This window comes from Gracilinanus agilis, chromosome 3 (genome assembly GCF_016433145.1).
Source record: "Gracilinanus agilis isolate LMUSP501 chromosome 3, AgileGrace, whole genome shotgun sequence".
Taxonomy (NCBI): domain Eukaryota; kingdom Metazoa; phylum Chordata; class Mammalia; order Didelphimorphia; family Didelphidae; genus Gracilinanus; species Gracilinanus agilis.
The window spans coordinates 14,676,267-14,699,537 of NC_058132.1; the positions used below are offsets into that span (position 1 = coordinate 14,676,267).

The 23,271-nt window shown below is 36.1% G+C and overlaps 1 protein-coding gene across 1 annotated transcript in view; it reads right to left on the reverse strand.

Annotated features, from left to right (window-relative positions):
* Positions 1-23,271, reverse strand: part of LOC123240770 (zinc finger protein 91-like) — a 730,881-nt gene that overhangs the window by 291,610 nt on the left and 416,000 nt on the right. The window lies entirely within an intron of this gene.

A 23,271-nucleotide genomic window follows, 5' to 3' on the forward strand; every position in this document is an offset into this window, starting at 1 on the left:
AGAGAGAGAGAGAGAGAGAGAGAGAGAGAGAGAGAGAGAGAGAGAGAAGTTCTTTAAGAATGAACAAATTAGTAGTTATTCAGGAGAGCTGGGCTACAGAGAGGAGCCAAAGGAAGCAGTTAGAGAAACAAAAAGAAAAATAAACCCTTGACTTCTTGTCCTGTCTGCCAACATATTTCCCTTCAGATTTGATCACTTAGTCTCTCCCCAGGACATCTCTGATTGGAGAGTAGTCAAATAGGAAAGGGCATCAGAGCCTTGAACCCCTTCATCACAGGAAGGAGAGTGTCCCAAGGACAACACCTGACATGTCAAATGGCTGCATACAGTATGCTTCCCAACATGGTGACTGCCAAGGTGACTTTATTACCAGAAAAGTCCTTATTTACAGATAATTGAAGAATTGAGATAATTGAGAATTTTCATCCTGTCACTTTTTACATCTCATCAAAAGAAGGGTAGAACAAGCCATTTTCATAGCCTGTGGAACTGAAGGCCTAGACTGAGGAGAATCTTGGGAAAATGCCAGCTCTTTCTCAAATTACTCCTACCTTGCCTATCTAGAGAGTATATAATTTCATAGGCTATTCTATTACCCTAATTTTTCAAGGTACCTGAATTTTGCCTTAAGCTGCTGAGGTCTTAGAGGCAAAGTAAAATTAGGCAGGGAATTCTGTCTTAGACTAAAGTGAGAGATCATCCTAAGTAGGACTTCAGAGCAACTGTAATTAAACTTCTAACATTTTCTCAAAATCCAATCTCTAAAGTCCAAGGGGAAGGAACCCCAAATGAAGGATATTATTATAATATTTATATTCTTGATGTGAAAAGAGAGCAAATGAAATAGAATAAGAGGAGAAAGATCAAGCAAATTGGACACAGGCTTTGGAAGATCTTAAAATTTAATTAACTCAAGAACTTCTGGAACTCAAAAAGCAAGCAAGAGAGGCTGAAGACAATTTGAAAAAGGAAATACATGAACTAAAACAAGAAAATAAGGTATTAAAAGCCAGAACTGACCAGTTTAAAAATGAGGCAAAGAAGGCAAAAGATGATCTACAAAGAAAATCAGACCAGAAGGAGAATGATGACCAAAAAGCAAGGAAAGAAATTCAATCTTTAAAAAATAGAACTCAACAACTAGAAGCAAATGACTTCACAAGGCAGCAAGAATATATAAAACAAAATTTAAAAATGAAAAATTTGAGGAGAATATGAAATACCTCATTAATACAACCACAGATGTACAAAACAGATCTTATAGAGACAATTTAATAATTGTTGGTTTACTGGAACATCATGACAAAAGAAAAAGTTTAGACATCATCCTTCAAGAAATTATCCATGAAAACTGCCCTGACATTCTCGAACAAGAGGGAAAAGTGGAAATTGAAAGAATCCACAGATCACTTCCTACATTTAATCCACAACTGACCACTTCCAGGAATATTATAGCCAAATTCAAAAAGTACCAGACCAAGCTAAAAATATTACAAGCTGCTAAAAAGAAGTCATTCAGATATCAGGGAACTATAGTAAGAATAACACAGGATCTGGCTGCATCTACATTGAAGGACCAAAAAGCATGGAACATAATATTTTGGAATCCAAGAGAACTGGGTCTACAATGAAGAATCAACTATCCATCAAAACTGACTCTATTTTTGCAGGGGGAAAGTATGCTCATTCAATAAAACTAAGGACTTCCAAGCATTCATAAAGAAAAAAATAGACTTAAACATAGAGTTTGATGCCCAAACACAGAACTCAAAAGGATCACCATAAAGGAATTAAGAGAGCAGGGAAAAAAGTATTTTCTTTAACTGACCCAATAAGTTCAATCAATCTGTATCCCTAGAAGAAAGGAAGATATTGGCAAATAATAAAAATTGTTATTATCAATAGGGTAACTAGAAGAAGTTTCCTTAGAGGGAACAGAGACAAACTGTATAGGATGAAATGTCAAGATATGTGTGTGTGTGTGTGTGTGTGTGTGTGTGTGTGTGTGTGTGTGTGTAAAGATATACAAAACTAGAGGGAAAAAGGAGATATTAAGAACAATGGGCAAACAAACAAAATGAAGTAAATTTATATTCCATAAAGAAGAGTGTAGGGTGAACAAGGGAGAATAGCAATACATTGGAGGGGTAAAGAAATTGGAGAGAGGAAATATTTAATATTTAAGTGCATTGAAATCAACTTAAGGAGGAAAGAACAATCAGATCCATTGGAGCATAGAATTGATTCACGGCCTATAGAAAAGGACTGGTGGGGAGGGAAGCAACACTAGGAAGGGAGTGGGTGGGAGAGTAGCTTTAAAAGACCCTAAAGAGGAGTTTCTGGGAAGATGGCGGCTTAGACAGAGTGAATCTTAAAACCTCCGCACCCTTACACACCGAGATAGAAAACAATGCTCTTTGAGAAGAAAGAGGACCAAATCTAATAACGGGACAGAGCAGGGGGAACCCTATTGCAGCATAACTAAAGAGGTACTCCAAGAAAAAGGCTTCAATTCTTGAACTGTTGGATCTGAGGGCATAGAAGGGGGATCCTAGGATCCCAGGACGCCTCACCCATGTGCTGTGCAGAGCTTCTAGTGTCCCGGGAAATCTCAGAGTCAGTGGGCGCACCAGTTGGGAGAGAGGGCCTTGCTGGCACTGGACTTGGGGAGTTAAAAACAGGTACTGGAGAGGTGACTGTAGGAGAAAACCAGAGAAACACAGCAAAAATGCCCGGAAGATGGTGGCTTAGAGAGAGCCAAACCCCAGACCACAGACAGCTTGGCTTCCTCATAAGGACATAGAGAACACAGGGCTTCAAGAGGAAAGAAAACCAGATCAAACGCAGAGGACAATGCAGGGGTCCCCACTGCTGGAGAGCTCAGTTCAGTGAAAATGCTCCTTCTTGTCCCCCCACTTTTTTTGTTTGTTTGTTTTTCCCTCCCCTCAAGGTTTTAGCTCAGAGCAGATTAAGCAGTAAGATTAATCCAATCAATAGAGGATTAATCCTAACAACTGGATAGACAAGAAGTCTTCAGAAAGAAGAGAAAGTAACTACAAACCTCCATTGCCAGCTGGGGGAAGATTTTTCATCAAAGATTATTAAATACATCTGCTCAAACTAGCAGAACAAGAAAGGAAAAAATATGAGTAAGCAACAGAGAAAGAGAAAAGAAATGACAATTGATAGCTTCTTTCAATGAAGTGAAAAGAGAGCAAATGAAATAGAAATAGAAGAGGAGGAAGTAGTTCCAGTAAACTGGACACAGGCTTTGGAAAATCCAAAAAATCAATTAACTCAAGAACTTCAGGAACTCAAAAAGAAAGCAAGAGAGACTGAAGACAATTTGAAAAAGGAAATACATGAACTAAAACAAGAAAATAAAGTCTTAAAAGCCAGAATTGGCCAGCTTGAAAATGAATCAAAGAAGGCAAAAGATGATCTACAAAGAAAATTAGACCAGAAAGAGAAGGATGAACAAAATCCAGGGATGAATTTCAGTCTTTAAAAAACAGAACTCAACAACTAGAAGCAAATGACTTCACAAGGCAGTAAGAATATATTAAACAAAATAAAAAATGAAAAATTTGAGGAGAATAAGAAACACCTCATTGATTCAACCAAAGATCTGGAGAACAGAGCTAGAAAAGACAACTTAAGAATTATTGGTTTCCCAGAACATCACGAATAAAGAAAAAGTTTAGATAGCATTTTACAATAAATTATCAGAGAAAATTGCCCTGAAGTTCTCAAACAAGAGGGAAAAGTGGAAATAGAAAAAACCCACAGATCACCTCCTACATTTAATCCACAACTGACAACTTCCAGGAGTATTATAGCCAAATTCAAAAACTACCAGATTAAGGGAAAAATATGTTGTCTACAAGAAACACACATGAGACAGGCAGACATAAATACAGTAAAAATGAAAGAATGGAGGAAAAGCAATTGGGCATCAGATGAGAAAAAGATGGTAGGAGTTATAATCATGATTTCTGATAGAGCCCAAGTAAAAATAGATCTTGTTAAAAGTGATAGGGAAAGTAATTACATCCTAATAAAAGGTGGTATAAACATTGAAAAAATATCAGTGCTCAATATGCATGCACCAAATGGTATAGCATAAAAATATCTAAAGGAGAAACTAGTAGAACTCAAGGACAAAATAGATAGCAAAACTATACTAATGGGGGACTTCAACCATCTCCTATCAGATATAGATAAATCAAACCAAAAAATAAATAAGAAAGACATGAGAGGTGAATGACATCCTAGAAAAATTAGAGTTTATAGTTATATGGAGAAAAATAAGTAGGGACAAAAAGGAATACACCTTCTTTTCAGCAGTACATGGAACATTCACAAAGTTTGACCACATACTAGGGCATTGAAACATGGCAAACATATGCAAAAAAGCAGAAATAATGAATGCAAAATTATCAGACAATTATGCAATAAAATTGTTATTAGTAAGAATACATGGAGAGACAAACATAAAACTAATTGGAAATTAAATAATATGATTCTCCAAAATAATTTAGTGAAAGAACAAATCATAGAAACAATTAATAATTTCATTGAATACAATGACAATGATGAGACTTCTTACCAAAACCAATGGGATGCAGCCAAAGCAATTCTAAGGGGAAAATGTATATTACTGAGTGCATATATTAACAAATTAGTGAGGGCAGAGATTAATGAATTGGGCATGCAACTTAAAAAACTAGAAACTGTACAAATTAAAAATCCCCAGATGAAAACTTAATTAGAAATACTAAAAACCAAAGGAGGAATTAATAAAATCTAAAGTAAAAGAATTATTGAATTAATAAATAAGACTAGAAGTTATTATTTTGAAAAAAAAAACAGATAAAATAGACAAAGTACTGGTAAATCTAATTAAAAAAGGAAAGAAGAAAACCAAATCAACAGTATCAAAGATGAAAATAGAGAGCTCACCTCTAATGGAGAGGAAATTAAGACAATCATTAAAAATTATTAGCCATAATAAATATACCAACTGATTTGATGTAGATGAATATATACAAAAATATAAATTGCATAGATTAACAGCAGAAGAAATAAAATGCTTAAATAATCTCACACTAGAAAAAGACATTGAACAAGCCATCAAAGAACTCCCTAAGAAAAAATTTTATCAAACATTGAAAGAACAACTAATTCCAATGCTATACAAATTATTTGACATAATAAGCAAAGAAGGAGTCCTACCAAATTCCTTTTATGACACAAATATGGTACTGATTCCAAAGCCAGGCAGACCAAAAACAGAAAAAAAAACAACAACAGACCAATCTCCCTAATGAACATAGATGCAAAAAATTTAAATAGAATACTAGCAAAAAGAAGCCAGCTAGTGATCATGAGAGTTATCCATTATTATCAGATGGGTTTTATACCAAGAATGCAAGGATGGTTCAACATTAGGAAAACTATCCACATAATTGACCGTATGAACAAACTAACAAACAAAAATCACATGATTATATCAATAGATGCTGAAAAAGCCTTTGACAAAATACAACACCCATTCCTACTGAAAACACCAGAAAGTAAAGGAATAGAAGGACCTTTCCTAAAAATAATAAATAGTATATATCTAAAACCATCAACAAGCATCATATGCAATGGAAATAAGTTAGAAGCATTCCCAATCAGGCATGAAACAAGGATTCCTATCATCACTTCTATTATTTAACATTGCATTAGAAACACTAGCAGTAGCAATTAGAGAAGAAAAAAATTGAAGGTATTAAAATATGCAATGAGGAAACTAAGTTATCACTCTTTGCAGATGATATGATGGTCTACTTAAAAAATCCTAGAGAATCAACTAAAAAAGCTCGTAGAAATAATCAACAACTTTAGCAAAGTTGCAGGATACCAAATAAATGCACATAAATCATCAGCATTTCTATATATTTCCAACACATCAGAGCAGCAACTGTTAGAAAGAGAAACACCATTTAAAATCACCCTAGACAATATAAAATACTAGACAAAATAAAAATACCAAAAGAAACACAAGAATTATACGAACAGAACTAAAAAACACTTTACAAAAAATTAAAGCTAGATCTAGGGGCAGCTGGGTAGCTCAGTGGATTGAGAGTCAGGCCTAGAGACGGGAGGTCCTAGGTTCAAATTTGGCCTCAGACTCTTCCCAGCTTTGTGACCCTGGGCAAATCACTTGACCCCCATTGACCACCCTTACCATTCTTCCACCTAGGAGCCAATACACAGAAATTAAGGGTTTAAAAAAAACTAGATCTAAACAATTGGAAATACATTGATTGCTCATGGGTGGGATGAGCTAACATAATAAAAATGACCATTCTACCCAAATTGATTTACTTATTTAGTGCCATACCTATCAAATTACCAAGAAACATTTTTATAGAATTAGAAAAAAAACTCTAACAAACTTCATTTGTAAGAACAAAAGATCAAGAATATCAAGGGAAATAATTAAAAAAAAACATGAAGGAAGGTGGCCTAACAGAACTAGATATTAAACTATACTATAAAGCAGTGGTCATCAAAATAATATGGTACTGGCTAAGAGACAGAAGGGAGGATCAGTGAAATAGACTTGGGGTAAGTGACATCAGCAAGACAGTTTATGATAAACTCAAAGAGCCCAGCTTTTGGTACAAAAATCCACTATTTGACAAAAACTGCTGGGAAAATTGGGAAACAAAATGGGAGAGATTAGGTTTAGATCAATATCTCACACCCTACACCAAGATAAATTCAGAGTGGGTGAATGACTTGAATATAAAGAAGGAAACTATAAGAAAATTAGACAAACACAGAATAGTATACTTGTTATATTTCTGGGAAAGGAAACATTTTAAAACCAATTAAAAATTAGAAAAAAGTACAAAATGTAAAATAAAACATTTTGTTTACATTAAGTTAAAAAGTTTTTTTCTACAAACAAAAACATTGCAACCAAAATCAGAAGGGAAACAACAAACTGGAAAAAATCTTTAACAAAAAACTCTGACAGAGGTCTAATCACTCAAATATACAAGGAGCTAAATCAATTGTATAAAAAATCAAGCCATTCCCCAATTAATAAATGGGCAAGGGACATGAATAGGCAATTTTCAGATAAAGAAATCAAAACTATCAATAAGCACATGAGAAAGTGTTCTAAATCTCTAATAATTAGAGAAATGGAAATCAAAACAACTCTAATGTATCACCTCACACTCAGCAGACTGGCTAAAATGACAGCAGAGGAGAGTAATGAATGTTGGAGGGGATGTGGCAAAATTGGGACATTAATGCACTTCTGATGGAGTTGTGAAGTGATCCAACCATTCTGGATGGCAATTTGGAACTATGCCCAAAAAGCGCTAAAAGAAATCTGCTCTTTGATCCAGCCATACCATTGCTGGGTTCATACCCCAAAGAGATCATGGGGAAAAAAGACACGTACAAAAATTTTTATAGCTGCTCTCTTTGTTGTGGCAAAATACTGGAAAATGAGGGTATGCCTATGCTTTGGGCAATGCCTGAACAAATTGTGGTATCTTTTGGTGTTGGAATACTATTGTGCTCAAAGGAATAATAAACTGGAGGAATTCCATGTGAACTGGAATGATCTCCAGGAAGTAATGTAGAGTGAAAGGAGCAGAACCAGGAGAACATTATACACAGAGACTGATACACTGTGGTAAAATTGAATGTAATGGACTTTTGTACTATCAGCAATGCAATGACCCAGGACAACTCTCAGGGATTTATGAAAAAGAACGCTACCCACATCCAGAGGAAGAACTACAGGAGTGGAAATACAGAAGAAAAACTACTGCTTGAACACATGGGTTGATGCAGATATGAATGGAGATGTAGACTCTTAATGACCACCCTAGAGTAATTATCAATAATATGGAAATTGGTCTTGATCAATGACACATGAAGAAACCAGTGGAAATGTGAATTGCCTAAGGGGGCCTAGGGGTTGAGGGGAGAGAGAGCAAGAACATGAATCATGTAACCATGTAAAAATTTTTCTAAAAAAATAAAAAATATAGAAATAATATTTATATTCTCCCCAATATAAACCTGACTATTCAAATCATTTAATTCCTTAAATTCCTTTTGAATGGCACCAGATTAAATGAGAAGGGGATTGTATATAATAATAAAAATGATCAATCTCTCCATCCACCTTAAATTTTAATCAAGCTTCCATATCCTGAATTGTTTAGTCATATCAGTATGAAACCTTCAAGTGACTAAACTGTTTATACTGAATTGATCAGGTTTATTCCCTGACACCAAAATTCAATATTGGTTGACATTTCCTTTTTGACTGTCTAATTCTATTTAAATTGTGACATTACATGTGGAAGCAAAGGGAACGGTATGGTAGCAAGAGCAGTTATAGATGTGTAACAGGAATTGATGCAAAATTGGAAACATTCCCATTACTTGTATTTGAGCTAGAAATTGGATAATACAGGGTTTTATGGTTGTTCTCCAAAACATCTGGGGCACTGATGTCCTGGAAATACCTACAGTAGTAAAGAAAGTTTACTGGCTTTAGTAGGAAATAACAAGAATCATTAGTTCTAATAAGAAGTTCCCTCTTGCCTAGATATCATGGACCACATGGATTCTTCTACTTTCCCAAACTCTGCCATGGAAAAAAAATCACTGAGTTTAGGGTTGTTAACCTAAAGGGACATGTGTACTGGTGCCCTTCACTTTACTCCAGGTCAACTGGATTTGAAATAACCCCTTTATTTGCAAATTGCCTCCTCCAGGCAGGCATTGTGACAGCTGAATTGTGAAATGCCAGTGACTATCCTGATGTGCTACATTTTCATGTATACATCTTTCTTCCAACCAACATTTCAAATTTTTCCCACCTTTATCCACACTATTGCCTTTGCTTGGATGGTGAAATCTTGGCCAGGAGGAGCCTGAGGAATAAACTCTCCCACTTTCACCAGAACATCAGAGTCGTTAGGAAAGGTCACATAGTTGAGAATATCATAGTTTGTCATAGATTTCCTCTTTTTATCCAAGACCACCTGGTTCCCAGCACTGTTGTTAAACCGGATGTTCTTCAGAAAGGAGTGGAGCTAACAGAGAATAAAAGTAATTGGAAATGAATAGCTGAATATCTCAGGGAGATGTGCTCTACTCTATGATGTCTAATATTTTTATCAATGGCAGATAAAAGAAAGTATAGTACAGTTCTGAGATTTTTGAAGAGTCACAAAACTAAGATGGGTTCCTAATAAACTAAAGAATCAGAATCCAAAAAGGTATCAGCAGATTAGATGTTTAGACCAAGACTCAACACGGAAGTTTGAATTTTTTACCCTGGAGAAAAAAGCCAGAAAAAATCCTCAGTTGGATGAAAATGAAACTGGAAAGGAGGCACAGAAATTATGTTTGCCATGATAGGAGATCAGGTGCTGCAGAGTTCACCCTTCTGCTTAATGATGCTGCTACTAATATAATTATACAAGCTTTCTATGACTGTTTTAAAGGCTGACTATTTTCAAGGCACTGTGCTACATCCTGGAGCTATGAAATAAAAGTATAAGATGTCTGCCCTCAAAGGGCTACAGAAGCTGTGACTTATGATTGTGATGGAATACTACTGTGCCTTGAAAGAACAAGCAGTTCATTTAAAAAAAAGACACAGAAAGACCTATATGAAAGTGAAACAAATAGGACTAAGAAAACATTATACATAGGAACAAAAATATTATTTGCAGAATGACTTATGTATGCACACTGCAAGAGAAAGAACTGATATTATGAAAACATAGCAACGCAGGGTTTTATATATAAACATATCTTTCTCTTAAATTGTGCTTTCTCTACTATGGGTAAATAAAGGACAGTGGGAGATACCTGGGAAGTGTAATGTAACCTATAAGCTAATATAAAATTAATTTTAGTTTTATACTTTTTAATTTAAAAAAATTTATATTTAAAGAATTATTGACATTTGTTTTCTATCTTTTGAAATTAAACTTCTCTTCTTCTAGCCCTCCTTCACCCTCACCCTCTCTGAGGTGGTCTATAGTCTGATATAGGTAATACCAGTTTTTTCATTCAATACATATTTCTCTATTCCCCATGTGATGACAGAAGATATAACATTTTTATAATAAAAAACTTATGAAAGAACTAAAGTGAGAGATAGCATACTTTGATCTGCAATCAGATTCCAACAGTTTCCTCTTTGGATGTAGAGTATTTTTTTATAATCAGAAATCCTTTGGGATTGTTGTGGAACCTATTTTCCCTCATAATAGTTCCTTCAAAATTGGCACAATATTTCTGTCAGTGTATACATTCTTCCCTTGTTTCCTCTCAATTCCCTTAGTATCAGTTCATATGAATCTTTCCAGGTTTTTCGGAACTCATCCTGTCTGTCATTTCTTTTGGCATGATCATATTCCATTACCACCATATACCACAATTTGCTCAGTTAATCCCAAATTAATGGGTACCCTTTCAGGTTCCAATTCTTTGCCACTACAAAAAGAGCTGCTAAAAATATTTTTCTGTAGTTAAGTCACTTTCCTTCCTCCCTAATCTCTTTGAAATACAGAAGCAAGTGTGGAATTTATGGGTCAGAGAGAATTTAGAGATTTAGGGACCATTGGGCATGGTTCTATGTTGTTCTTCAGAATACTTATATCAATGCATAGTAGTACGAAGAGTAGTTTAGTATCCTAATTTTTCCATACATACTTCCCAATATTTAAAAAAAATTTTCTTTCTTTTTTAATCTCCCAGAATTTCTTCATATTCATACCTTTATATTATATATTTTATGTTTATTTTGTATTTTTGTATATAAACTTTGTACTTACATAAATATATATAATATACAGAATATGTAAATATGTAAGCATAAACAAAAACACATATACAGATATAGATAAATGTATCTATATATACATATATACAATCATCTATATTTAGGTTTTCTCTTTTTTAATTCTGGAGAGTGAGTTAATAATAATAATATTATGAGTTTTAATCTTTTTTCATAACTAATTTTTATAGCATTTTATTATATAAAATAGATAACATTGATCATATTAAATTAAATTTTCTTGTACTAATAAAACTAGTGCAACAAAGATTAGAGGGAAAGCAAAAAATTGGGAAATTTTTTTTCAGGAAATTCTTTGATAATTATCTTATTTTTTAGATATATCTATATCTATATTTAAAACCTTTTTTGAGATTTAACATCCATTGTTAAAGTTGATATCTAGACCTGGAAAGGCCCTCACTGCTCTATAGCCCAACAGATGAAGCCTAGGAAGCTCAAGGAACTTCTTCAAAGGCACCTACATGCAACGTTTCAGAGTTAGGATATGAACACCATTTTTCTGAATTCAGAACAAGGTCTCTAAACATTGAATAATACTATTCCGTAGTAACTAAGACTTCCAGGGAAAGGAGAGGTCCCTGATTCTGATGTCCCCATATTCTGCCGGAAGCCTGGAACCCACTAGTATGGATGGTCTTTCCCTTCCCAATATATCCTCCCCAACAAAGAAACCAATTGAACTGGAATCTCACTCTTGCATCCCAATCACAGGTATCTCAAATGACCAAAATGCTGAAATGACCAGGAATGACATATAAGGCTCTGAATTTACTGCTCTGCTAAGCAGGGGCTCCCCACTGAAAAATGAGCAGATTAGGTTACCAACCATTTTTTACTTTTCTGTAGGTGGTAGTTCTTTCATTGAGATATTTGGACATCAGTGCATAAATCTTACCTTCCAGGGGTGAATGATCTGGTTGTCAACATCTCTTTTGGGTTCTATTTCTGATCTCACCAAGAACATTTCATGAAGGGCCCAAGCCACAGCATATATAGCATTGTAGACAGTATAACTCTGGTGTGACATAATTTTGTCTAAATATCTCGAACTTAATGTGTCCAAGGAAGCATTTTGTGAACAGACACTTCCATCTCCCTTTCTGTGGTCAGATGTGCATCCAAAAGCTGTGGCCCAGAATTTCTCAAGGAAAATATCCTCTGGGTACTTGAGAGGGTTAATAGTTTTCAGAAAGTGTTGAAAACCAGGCATCTGACTTGTCTGAGTGGAGAATATCAGAGCCCCATGGAAATTGTCAAAATGGATAGAGCCAGGTTTTTTGGTAATATCTGTCTCACTGGTGCTGATCCATATTTTGTTTGAAGGCAAATTAAGTGTGTTATGAAACCTCACACTCAGAAGTGAATCTGCATCTCCATAAATGACAATCACATTAACTCTAGATTCTAATACTTTAAATAAAAACACATCATATGATTTACTATCCACTGTCTGTCCAATGCTGATCTTCTGTGTCATGGCCACACAGATGGAGTTCCTGACCATTTCTTCTTTCAGGTCTCTGAGGAATTTCTCACCTATTGTGTCATCTGAGATGATTAATCCCACCCAGGTCCATTGGAAATGCACCATCAATCTGACAATGCCAAGAGAAAGAGAGGTGTCACTGGTTGCCATCTGATAGACAGAAGGAAACTGGCCTGGGTCACTCAAGAGTGGATCAAAGAGACCATAGCTAATCTGAATAGGGACAAACAAGAACCTTTTTAGGTTGGAGTGTATTGTAGCAAATGTTCCCTCTCCCCATATTAATCTACATGTCTTCATTCCCTTTTGCCTAGAATGGACTCACTCTTCATAGATGCCTGTTTTTTTTTTAATGCTTCTGATCATTGAGGTTGTCCCTTCCTTTAGAAAACCTGCCCTAGCTGAAATATATGTAAATGCTTTCAGACTTTTTTCTTTCTATCTCTACTACTCAGCTGAGGTCCTTAAAATATGAGTTGCTTAGTATATATTTGCTGGATTCAGTAGTATTATTTCAAAAGTTCTGTATATCAGAATGTGCTGCTTTCTACAAGACCTGATGAAAGGAAGGTCTCTGATCTAGTAATTTCTGTTTTCCTTTTCTTCTCTGAGAGTGATCTGAAAGGTGAATTAGGTACCAGACTACCTCAAAGCTTTTTACACTGTAATAGCAAATCATCCACAGCTGCCCTCTGACTTCCAATAGGTATGGGCTGAATTAAACCCATATTTTCCTACCTGTGGGAAGTTATAGAGCTCAAGTAGGCTTCCCATGGAGACAGTCAATGCAGAATTGGCTCCTCCAATGACTGCCACAGACTTGTATTTCCTCTCACAGTTGTAATTGGGAATGGTCTGTCCTTGGCCTGACAGCCACATCAGGGAGCTCTCCAAAATCTTGTCATCATTGTGATGGGCATTGTAGATGTGGAATCCCAGGGTCATGTTGGGTAATAGATTGGGGTTCCTATTGACCTCTTCTACAGCAAACATTAAAGCCAGAACTTGATAGTAATGTTTCTGCAGCCACCTGAAGTGGAAAAGAGGTTGTCAGGGACAAGGAATATTTCTGGTTCTTTGCTCCCCCTGAAAAGGAATTGAAAATTTCAGAAGGAGAATTCTCTCAGCCATAGGAAAGTGCAATTCTAGGTCCACATTAGTACTCACTCAATCTGTGGTCACAGCTAGTTTCTAAGTTATGTCTTGTAAACCACGTTATTATACTCTGAACATTTTACTTTCTTAGTAGCAATGATGAAGACATCAGGGATTTTACCATCTTATCCCTATGTGATCTCAGGTGTTCAGAGCAGTTATAGGGACTCTTTCTTCACCCAGTTTTAACACCACACTTAGAACAACCTAGTACTTCTCTGCCAGCTACCAAGTTTTCTCCAGGAACTATAAGGAGTCACTGAAGACCCAACAAAATTCTCTTAATAACACGAATTTTCAAAAGGTGGATCAATTTAGTAAAATATTAAAAAAATTTAAAAATGAGGTAAACATTGTTTGATACACTCAACATGAGCCTGGTAGATTTTAGACATAGTCCATCTCCTCAAATTATATCCCAATGTAAGTTTGCAACTGGTCCATAAACTTGATTTGAAAGTAACATCACAGAAAATCTGAATAATTAAAAAGACATTGTTTTTTAGATTTATGAATTAGAGAAGAGATCATAACCAAATAAGGGATATAGAAAAGAAAGGGAGCTAAAATAAAGTTTTTTTATTGTACAAAATTAAAAGAAAATGATTCCCCCAAATGAAAACCAAATATTGTATAACTAAGATTAGAAGATGGATAGTTACTGGGAAAATATTTTCATTAATATTACAAATTCTTTTTTTCTGATAAACAGTAAGAAGATTCAAGTTTGTTTAATATGAGAGTCATTCCTCAAATGATGGATTATCTGACCTTTTAACCTGGCATATCTTAAGGTAAAAAATCAAAACTATTTAAGTTATATGAAGTAGTTTCCTAAATGCCTAATGATTAAGAAAACATAATTAAAATAAATTCTGAGTTTCTACCTCACATGGATCAGTTTAGACAAGCTGCAAAAAAGAAGAGAAACGTGGGATAATTGTAAATTAACTGTTACCTTGGTGTATTGTTTGTGGAGGCATGACTCGATATAGACATTCAAGGAAACAAAGCATGTGGCCAAAAATTTACTGAATTATAGATACTTTCAGACCAACAATAGCACATTTAGAAGAAAGAGAAAGACTTCAATGTAAAGAAATATATAAAGAAACATTCATTGGAGTGGCAAAGTCTTAGACATTAAGGGATTGCTCATTGATCAGGGAATGGCTAAATAAAGTATGTTATATGCCTGTAAAGGAATATGATTTTGTTGTTAAAAATAAAAGATATCACAGAAATATAAAAAGATTTTTATGAACTGATGTAGTATGAAGAGGGAATTAGGAAAAAGTTATTCTTGAGCAGACATATTGTAAAAACTAACAAGTTAAAAAGCCTTAAGTAATGAAAGGAATAATAATGATGTTTTGTTCAGTCGTTTTAGTTGTGTCTAATGCTTTCTGACACCATTTCAGGGTTACTTGGAACATATAATAGTCATTCACCATTTTCTTCTCCAGATTATTTTACTGATTAGGAACTGTAAAGTGCCTTGCCCAGGGTCATAGAGCTAGTAAATGACTGAAGCTGAGGCTGGACTTGACGGCAGGAAAATGAGTCTTCCTGAATGAAAGCTTGGTAATCTGTCCACTGACACTTCAATGCCCTCCATGATGATCCTACAGGATTGATTATGAAGCATGTACCCATTGTATTATAAAAGTGTGATGGACTGATAGGGAAAGTAACATATTCATTTTTTGTTTTTTTCTTTAAGGTTGTTTGTTTTACTTGATTATGCATAATTGTTCACAGGATTTTTATTTTCTTTCATCTTTCTGTGGGAGATTGGAAAGGATGTTGAAATAAAATAAACACTTGATCATTGAAAAAATAATTTACAAATAGAAGAAGTACTTACCGATAGTCTTTCACATTGTATTTAGGGTGCATCCAAAACATTTTCCAATAGCTAAATTTGGTTATTTTATTTATAGTTAGAGGGAAAAATCCTCCAACCACAAGATCCCCATCTCTGTAGTATGTGGGGCTGAAAGTCCTTTCTAGGTGGCAGGGGGTCCCTTTCTCTCCAGCTAATGATAGTGGAAGCTGAAGTTGTAGCACCCAGAAAAGCATGGAGAACATCAGGGAGGTTGGTCTGTGGCTCACAGCCAAGTTTGTGCAGAGCAGCAGCAGCTTCAGGTGCCTTGGGAAGGGGAAACTCTCCTGGTGTTGAATTGCCTCTTTCCAGCTTTGCTCATTCCTCCTCTCTCCTGCAGATGGAAGCAATAGGATTCTGAGCAATGTCTAAGACAGAGGCATTGCTGCCTTGGCCAGGGTGTATTTGTACTGATTGGCTCTGGCTGTTGGACCTCTTTAAATACCTTTGTTAGTATGTATTGATGGGATCCTTTGTTTGTTCCCCCTCCCGGATAGGGGGAGCTCAGTCTGGAGGGACTCCAGGGAGTATCACTGCTTGGGGCTCTGCACCTGTGTCCCTATTTGTGTCTGAGTGAAAAACTTGTTTTTCTCACCCCCCCACCCTTCCCCACTCCTGGGGCCTCAGTGCTGCTAGTTGGGATGAAGTTTGTGGAAGTTCCATTGACCTCTTTGGAGTCAGAGGAATTTCCTGAGACATGAAATCCTGTTCAGAAACAGAGGTCTCTGCGGGGACTCTGGGCTTGGGTGAGTTGCCTCAAAGTAGAGTCTGTGGTCAGCAAGTGGCAGAGACTGAGTGGCCCAAGTCTAGATGATCTCAACCTCCTGTCCTCAACGTCTTCCAACCAGAACACCCTGCATGTTCTCTGAGTATTGTTCTCTCATTTCAATGTAGGACACATAATCTTTTCACTAATTCTTCCAGGAGGTTGAGATTTTGTATTAAGTATTGTATTAAGTATTGCTTAATTCAACTGCCAACTGGTCATTGGCCAGACAGTTTCTACCCAATTCTGCTGCAAAAACCCCCCACCTTTGTGTCCTGTAGTCAGTTTTGTTTTCAGTTCACTAACTAGATCTAAAGTTGTCTTCTTCCCAGATCTTCCTAATATCATAACTCAATTCTGTCCCTAAAACAAAGGACCCAATAACATTTCCTGAGTTTTATAAACGCCTTTACTTTAAATGTCATGTCATGAAATAAAACACTTAAACTAAAAGGAGAATTCAATAAATTAAGGATTTATTAAGCACTACTATAATGTCAAAAGGAATTTACTCAATGGAAAAAGTGAAATGATGGTCCTAGTGTGCCTATAAGGTACTTTGTGAACCTTGGTGGGCTGTGTTAATGTTACCTATTATAGATATTGTTGTCATCTTCCTCATCCAAATGTTTTCCCACCTTGATCCCAGAATTCAGTGAGAGTCAGAGACTTTCCTCTCTTTTAATTTCTTAGGAAGCCATGGCATGACCAGGGTCACAATGGAGGAGTGCTGCTGGTGAAATCTGGAAGATCTTCCCTCAATTTGTTCCAAGCTGTGTAATTCTGAAAAAATGAACTTTGCCTTTCTTTGACTTGGTCTCTTTTGTAAAAGTAGTATTCAAGACACAATGGGCTCTAAGATCCCTTTGAGCTCACCTCCTATTATCCTATAACTCTCTTCTTGACAAACTCAAGTTACTCTACAGAGGGCAGCCATTAACATTATTATTGGAAGGCAGGCAGAGGGAAGGGGCTCTAGTCCTTGTAGGATGGAGGCAGGCCTGTGTTGAAGTCCAGCACCAGCTCATTGGGTGGCCTAAAGCACTCAGCCAACTGATTTCCCAATTCCCTGGGCAGTTCTCTAAGACTGTGGAGGGCAGATCATGTGCTAATTCATACGGGTTGAGTATTTTCATACCCAGAGTTCCAAGATTTTTATGACAGGCCCAGAAAGAAAGAAAGAAAGGACAAAATATTATGTAAGGGGAACGAAGACTGATGCACATTGGAGAAGAGTTTGGAAAAGATTATTCGGTCGTCAATCTTCCCTGGCTTCTTTATTTATTTTATTAATGTAATTTATTTAAAGCATCTTAGCCTCTCTCTTCCCAGTCTGCAGCACAAAACAATTGTATGAGAGAAAGATATTTATATATGAATTATCTTTTTCATGTTTCCATTTTCAGCTATTTTTCTATAGGTGACATACATAAGTTATTCTTCAGGCATTTTATATGTTTCTGTGTATAGTGTTCTCTTGGTTCTACTCATTTCACGGTCATTTTCCTATGTAGTTCTTTCCAAGTTTTTTTTTATATTAGCCTGCTTTGTTTCTTATGGCACAGTCATATTACATCACCATCATAGGCTACAATTTATTTAGCCATTCTGCTATTGATGGGCATCCCCTCAATTTCCAGTACTTTGCTGCCACTTAGAGAGGTGGAACAAATATTTTAGTATGTATGTATATGTATGTTTTCTTTCCATTCATTAATGAATATATCCTTTGAAGCTGAGCTTTAAACTTGACCCTGGTCACGGAGGTGGAGGAGAAACAGGAGAGAGGGGAGACAAAAGGAAATCAAAGGAGGGACCTCCAACTCAGCACCTATAGCGAGCATGGGATGTTTCTAATAACGTGCAAAGATTTTGGAGTAGGTTGTCATGTCCTTCTACACTGGATTATGGCAAACAGATGTGAACCAACTTCCCTAAGGAAACGCAACTAGTAAATATCTGAAACCAAACCAGCTTTGAAGTCAGCTGTTCCTGATTCCAGGTCCAGTTCTCTATCCACTAAGCCAGATAATAGTGGTTAAAAAATCTTCCAGTTAGCAACTCTTTTCATGTGTTGCCTCAATGAATCTCTTCTTGCCCCAGTGCACAGCCTCATCCTACTTGACCTGGAGCATGCCTGGCCAGATCTAGTGTCCATAGACTTCTGTGTATGTCTCATTAAGCTGGCCTGGATGGAAAAACTGACTCAGTGACTTCAGAGTGCCACATGAAGGTTTGGTGTATTTTCTACATCTGATTGGAGGAATTTTTTAGGGGGAAGCAACCTTACTGTACTTCTTCTTGTTCTTCTGGCCCTGCCTCTTATCTATGTCTTTTCTCTTTTTGTCAGTTATTATGCCATACTTCACATTGTCCAATATAGCAATCAAAATGCCATTTTGCCCCCTGTTCTTTGGACAGATTCATTCTGATTTTTAGAATGCCTGGCACTATCTTTTTGTCTCTATAAAATGCTTCTCTATTTCTTATTTCTTATTTGTATCTCTTAATTGTATCATCTTTGACATATATATATATATAAATAAATATATAAATATATATATTTAATAAATTGGTAAGTCCTTGTTGCATTTTCCTTGGTTTCTTCAGTTAATATCAGTTTTTCTTCTCATTGTAACTTATATGCATCTTCAGAATTTCAATTTCATCCTTGGAACTTCCTGCTACCTCCTGGGCCTTTGAAAAAATTTTCCACTGGACATCTTTTTAAAACAAGATCTTCATCATTTTCAAACAAGTCACCATTCTCTTTTTAGAAAAATTTCCAGGATGCCTGGTCAGTTCATATATCTTCCATGGCATTGAAAGATTATGAAAGCAACCCACACCCCCCAAACAAATTAGCTTTTCTCTTTTTATAGATAGAAGCTTTCAGAAAGTTTCTTGATAGTTAAAATTTCTGACCAATAATATATTTTCCCTCTTTGCAAATTTTGTAATCTACTACCTGAGCTCATCTCTTTTCTCTTTCTTTTCAGGTACTTTAGAGTCCTGTTTAATTAAAAAATTCTCTTTCTCCCCCCTTTATTCTTCATTTAAATTGTGTCATTTAAAAATATTCTAAGCCCTGGGAGACATCTGGACACCTCCCACTTCCTTTGTAGGAGATGTTGGAGAAAGTATAAAAGAGAGAGTTTGGGCGCCTTTTGGCTCTCAGCTCTCTCTACCTGGACCCTGCAGACTCTCTCTACCCTGGAGGCCCTCTCTACCCCACAGGCTCTTGGTGCTTGGCTCTCTCTTGACCCTGGAGGAGGCTCTCAACCCTGGAGAAGTTCCTATTGGAAGAGACCCTTTCCCCCCCTAACTTTTCCCTTTCTTAACTAAATAAAAACCTATCTATTTCTACAATAAGTGCTACTTGATCTTGATTGAGCTCTGAAGAGCTTGGGTCAATTTCCCCTACCTGGGCTGGGGGCTACTGATTGGGCTACCTTCCTTCCTTTCCTCTGTTTTTCCCTTCCTTTTCCTACTTTCTCTTATCCTACCTTCCTCTCTTCTTTGACCTAACAAAATGGTTGCTACTATGCTTTGTCTTGAGCAAACTTGTTTTTTTATATGAGTATATATTATTTTTTAAATTTTTTATTTTTAGAAAAATTTTCCATGGTTACATAATTCATATTTTTACTTTACCCTTCACCCCCTCAACCCTCCCCACCCTGTAGCTAACTTACATTTCCACTGGTTTTAACATGTGTGGTCAGTCAAGACTTATTTACATATTATTGATAGTTGCATTGGTGTGTTCCTTTCAGGTCTACATCCCCTATCATTTCCGCCTCAACCCAAATGTTCAAGCAGTAGTTTTTCTTCTGTGTTTCCTCTCCTGTAGTTCTTTCTCTGAATGTGGTTAGCATTCTTTTCCATAAATCCCTCAGAATTGTCTTGGGTCATTGCATTGCTGCTAGTACAGAAGTCCATTACATTTGATTTTACCACAGTGTATCAGTCTCTGTGTACAATGTTCTTCTGGCTCTGCTTCTTTCACTCTGCATCAGTTCCTGGAGGTCATTCCAGTTCACATCAAATTCCTCCAGGTTATTATTCCTTTGAGCACAATAGTGTTCCATCACCAAAATATACCACAATTTGTTCAACCATTCCCCAATTGAAAGACATAACCTTACTTTCCAATTTTTTGCCACCACAAAGAGCGCAGCTTTAAATATTTTTGTACAAGTCTCTTTATCTGTGATCTCTTTAGGGTACAAATCCAGCAATGGTATGGCTGGATCAAAGGGCAGGCATTCTTTTTTTGCTCTTTGGGCATAGTTCCAAATTGCCATCCAGAATGGTTGGATCAATTCACAACTCCACCAGCAATGCATTAATGTCCCAATTTTGCCACATCCTCTCCAACATTTATTACTTTCCCCAGCTGTCATTTTAGCCAATCTGCTGGGTGTGAGGTGATACCTCAGAGTTGTTTTGATTTGCATTTCTCTAATTATTAGAGATTTGGAACACTTTCTCATGTGCTTATTTATAGTTTTGATTTCTTTATCTGAAAATTGCCTATTCATGTCCCTTACCCATTTTTCAATTGGGGAATGATTTGATTTTTTATACAATTGATTTAGCTCCTTGTATATTTGAGTGATTAGACTTCCGTCAGATTTTTTTGTTATAAAGATTTTTTTCCCAGTTTGTTGTTTCACTTCTGATTTTGGTTGCAATGTTTTTGTTTGTATAAAAACATTTTAATTTAATGTAATTTAAATTATTTTAAATTTTTTAATTTTTTCTAACTCTTGCTTGGTTTTGAAATCTTTCCTTTCCCAGAGATCTGACAAGTGTACTATTCTGTGTTCACTTAATTTACTTATAGTTTCTTCCTTTATAGTCAAGTCACTCACCCATTCTGAATTTATCTTGGTGTAGGGTGTGAGATGTTGATCTAAATCTAATCTCTCCCCTACTGTTTTCCAATTTTCCCAACAGTTTTTGTCAAATAGTGGATTTATTGTCCCCAAAGTTGGGCTCTTTGGGTTTATCATACACAGTCTTTCTGATGTCACTTACCCCAAGTCTATTCCACTGATCTTCCCTTCTGTCTCTTAGGCAGTACCATATTGTTTTTTTTTAAATTTAAACATTTATTAATATTCATTTTTAACATGGTTACATGATTCATGCTCCTACTTTCCCCTTCACCCCCCGCACTCCCCTCACCTATGGCTGATGCACATTTCCACTGGTTTTGTCATGTGTCCTTGATCAAGACCTATTTCCAAATCGTTGGTAGTTGCATTGGTGTGGTAGTTTCGAGTCTACATCCTCAATCATGTCCACCCCGACCCATGTGTTCAAGCAGCTGTTTTTCTTATATGTTTCCTCTCCTGCAGTCCTTCCTCTGGATGTGGGTAGCATTCCTTTCCATACATCCCTCAGAATTGTCCTGGGTCATTGTATTGCTGCTGGTACAGAAGTCCGTTACATTTGATTTTACCATAGTATATCAGTCTCTGTGTACAATGTTCTTCTGGCTCTGCTCCTTTCGCTCTGCATCAGTTCCTGGAGGTCTTTCCAGTTCGCCTGGAATGCCTCCAGTTTATTATTCCTTTTAGCACAATAGTATTCCATCACCCGCATATACCACAGTTTATTCAGCCATTCCCCAATTGAAGGGCATACCCTCCTTTTCCAGTTTTTTGCCACCACAAAAAAGCACAGCTATAAATATTTTCATACAAGTCTGTTTATCTATGATCTCTTTGGGATACAAACCCAACAATAGTATGGCTGGATCAAAGGGCAGGCATTCTTTTATAGCCCTTTGAGCATGATTCCAAATTGCCATCCAGAATGGTTGGATCAGTTCACAACTCCACCAGCAATGCATTAATGTCCCAATTTTGTCATATCCCCTCCAACATTCATTACTCTCCCCTTCTTTCATTTTAGCCAATCTGCTAGGTGTGAGTTGATACCTCAGAGTTGTTTTGATTTGCATTTCTCTAATTATTAGAGATTTAGAACACTTTCTCATGTGCTTATTGATACTTTTTATTTCTTTACCTGAAAATTGCCTATTCATGTCTCTTGCCCATTTATCAATTGGGGAATGGCTTGATTTTTTATACAATTGATTTAACTCCTTGTATATTTGAGTAATTAGACCCCTGTCAGAGTTTTTTGTTATAAAGATTTTTTCCCAATTTCTTGTTTTCCTTCTGATTTTGACTACATTGCTTTTGTTTGTACAAAAGCTTTTTAGTTTAATATAATCAAAACCATTTAATTTACATTTTGTAATTTTCTCTAACTCTTGCTTGGTTTTAAAGTCTTTCCTTTCCCAGAGATCTGACAAGTAAACTATTCTGTGTTCACTTAACTTATTTATAGTTTCCCTCTTTATATTCAAGTCGTTCACCCATTCTGAATTTATCTTGGTGTAGGGTGTGAGATGTTGATCTAAACCTAATCTCTCCCATATTGTTTTCCAAATTTCCCAGCAGTTTTTGTCAAATAGTGGATTCATGTCCCAAAAGTTGGGCTCTTTGGGTTTATCATACACTGTCTTGCTGATGTCATTTACCCCAAGTCTATTCCACTGATCCTCCTCTGTCTCTTAGCCAGTACCGTATTGTTTTGATGACCACTGCTTTATAGTATAGCTTAATATCTGGTACTGCTAGGCCACCTTCCTTCATGTTTTTTTTTCATTCTTTCCCTTGATATTCTTGATCTTTTATTCTTCCAAATGAACATTGTTATGGGTTTTTTAAATTCAGTAAAAAAGTTTTTTGGTAGTTTGATGAGTATGGCATTAAATAAGTAAATTAATTTGGGTAGAATGGTCATTTTTATTATGTTAGCTCATCCTACCCATGAGTAATCAATATTTTTCCAATTGTTTAGATCTAGTTTTAAATGTTTGGAAAGTGTTTTGTAGTTGTGTAACTGAAGGACACATTGAGGAAGAGTATCACAACTATTATGGTTGAAGAGGAGGAAAGGAATGAGACGTAGAAGTCAGCAAGGGATTCATACAACTAAAAGATAAATTGAAAAAAAGGAAACATCATTATGAAAGATAGCATGACAAA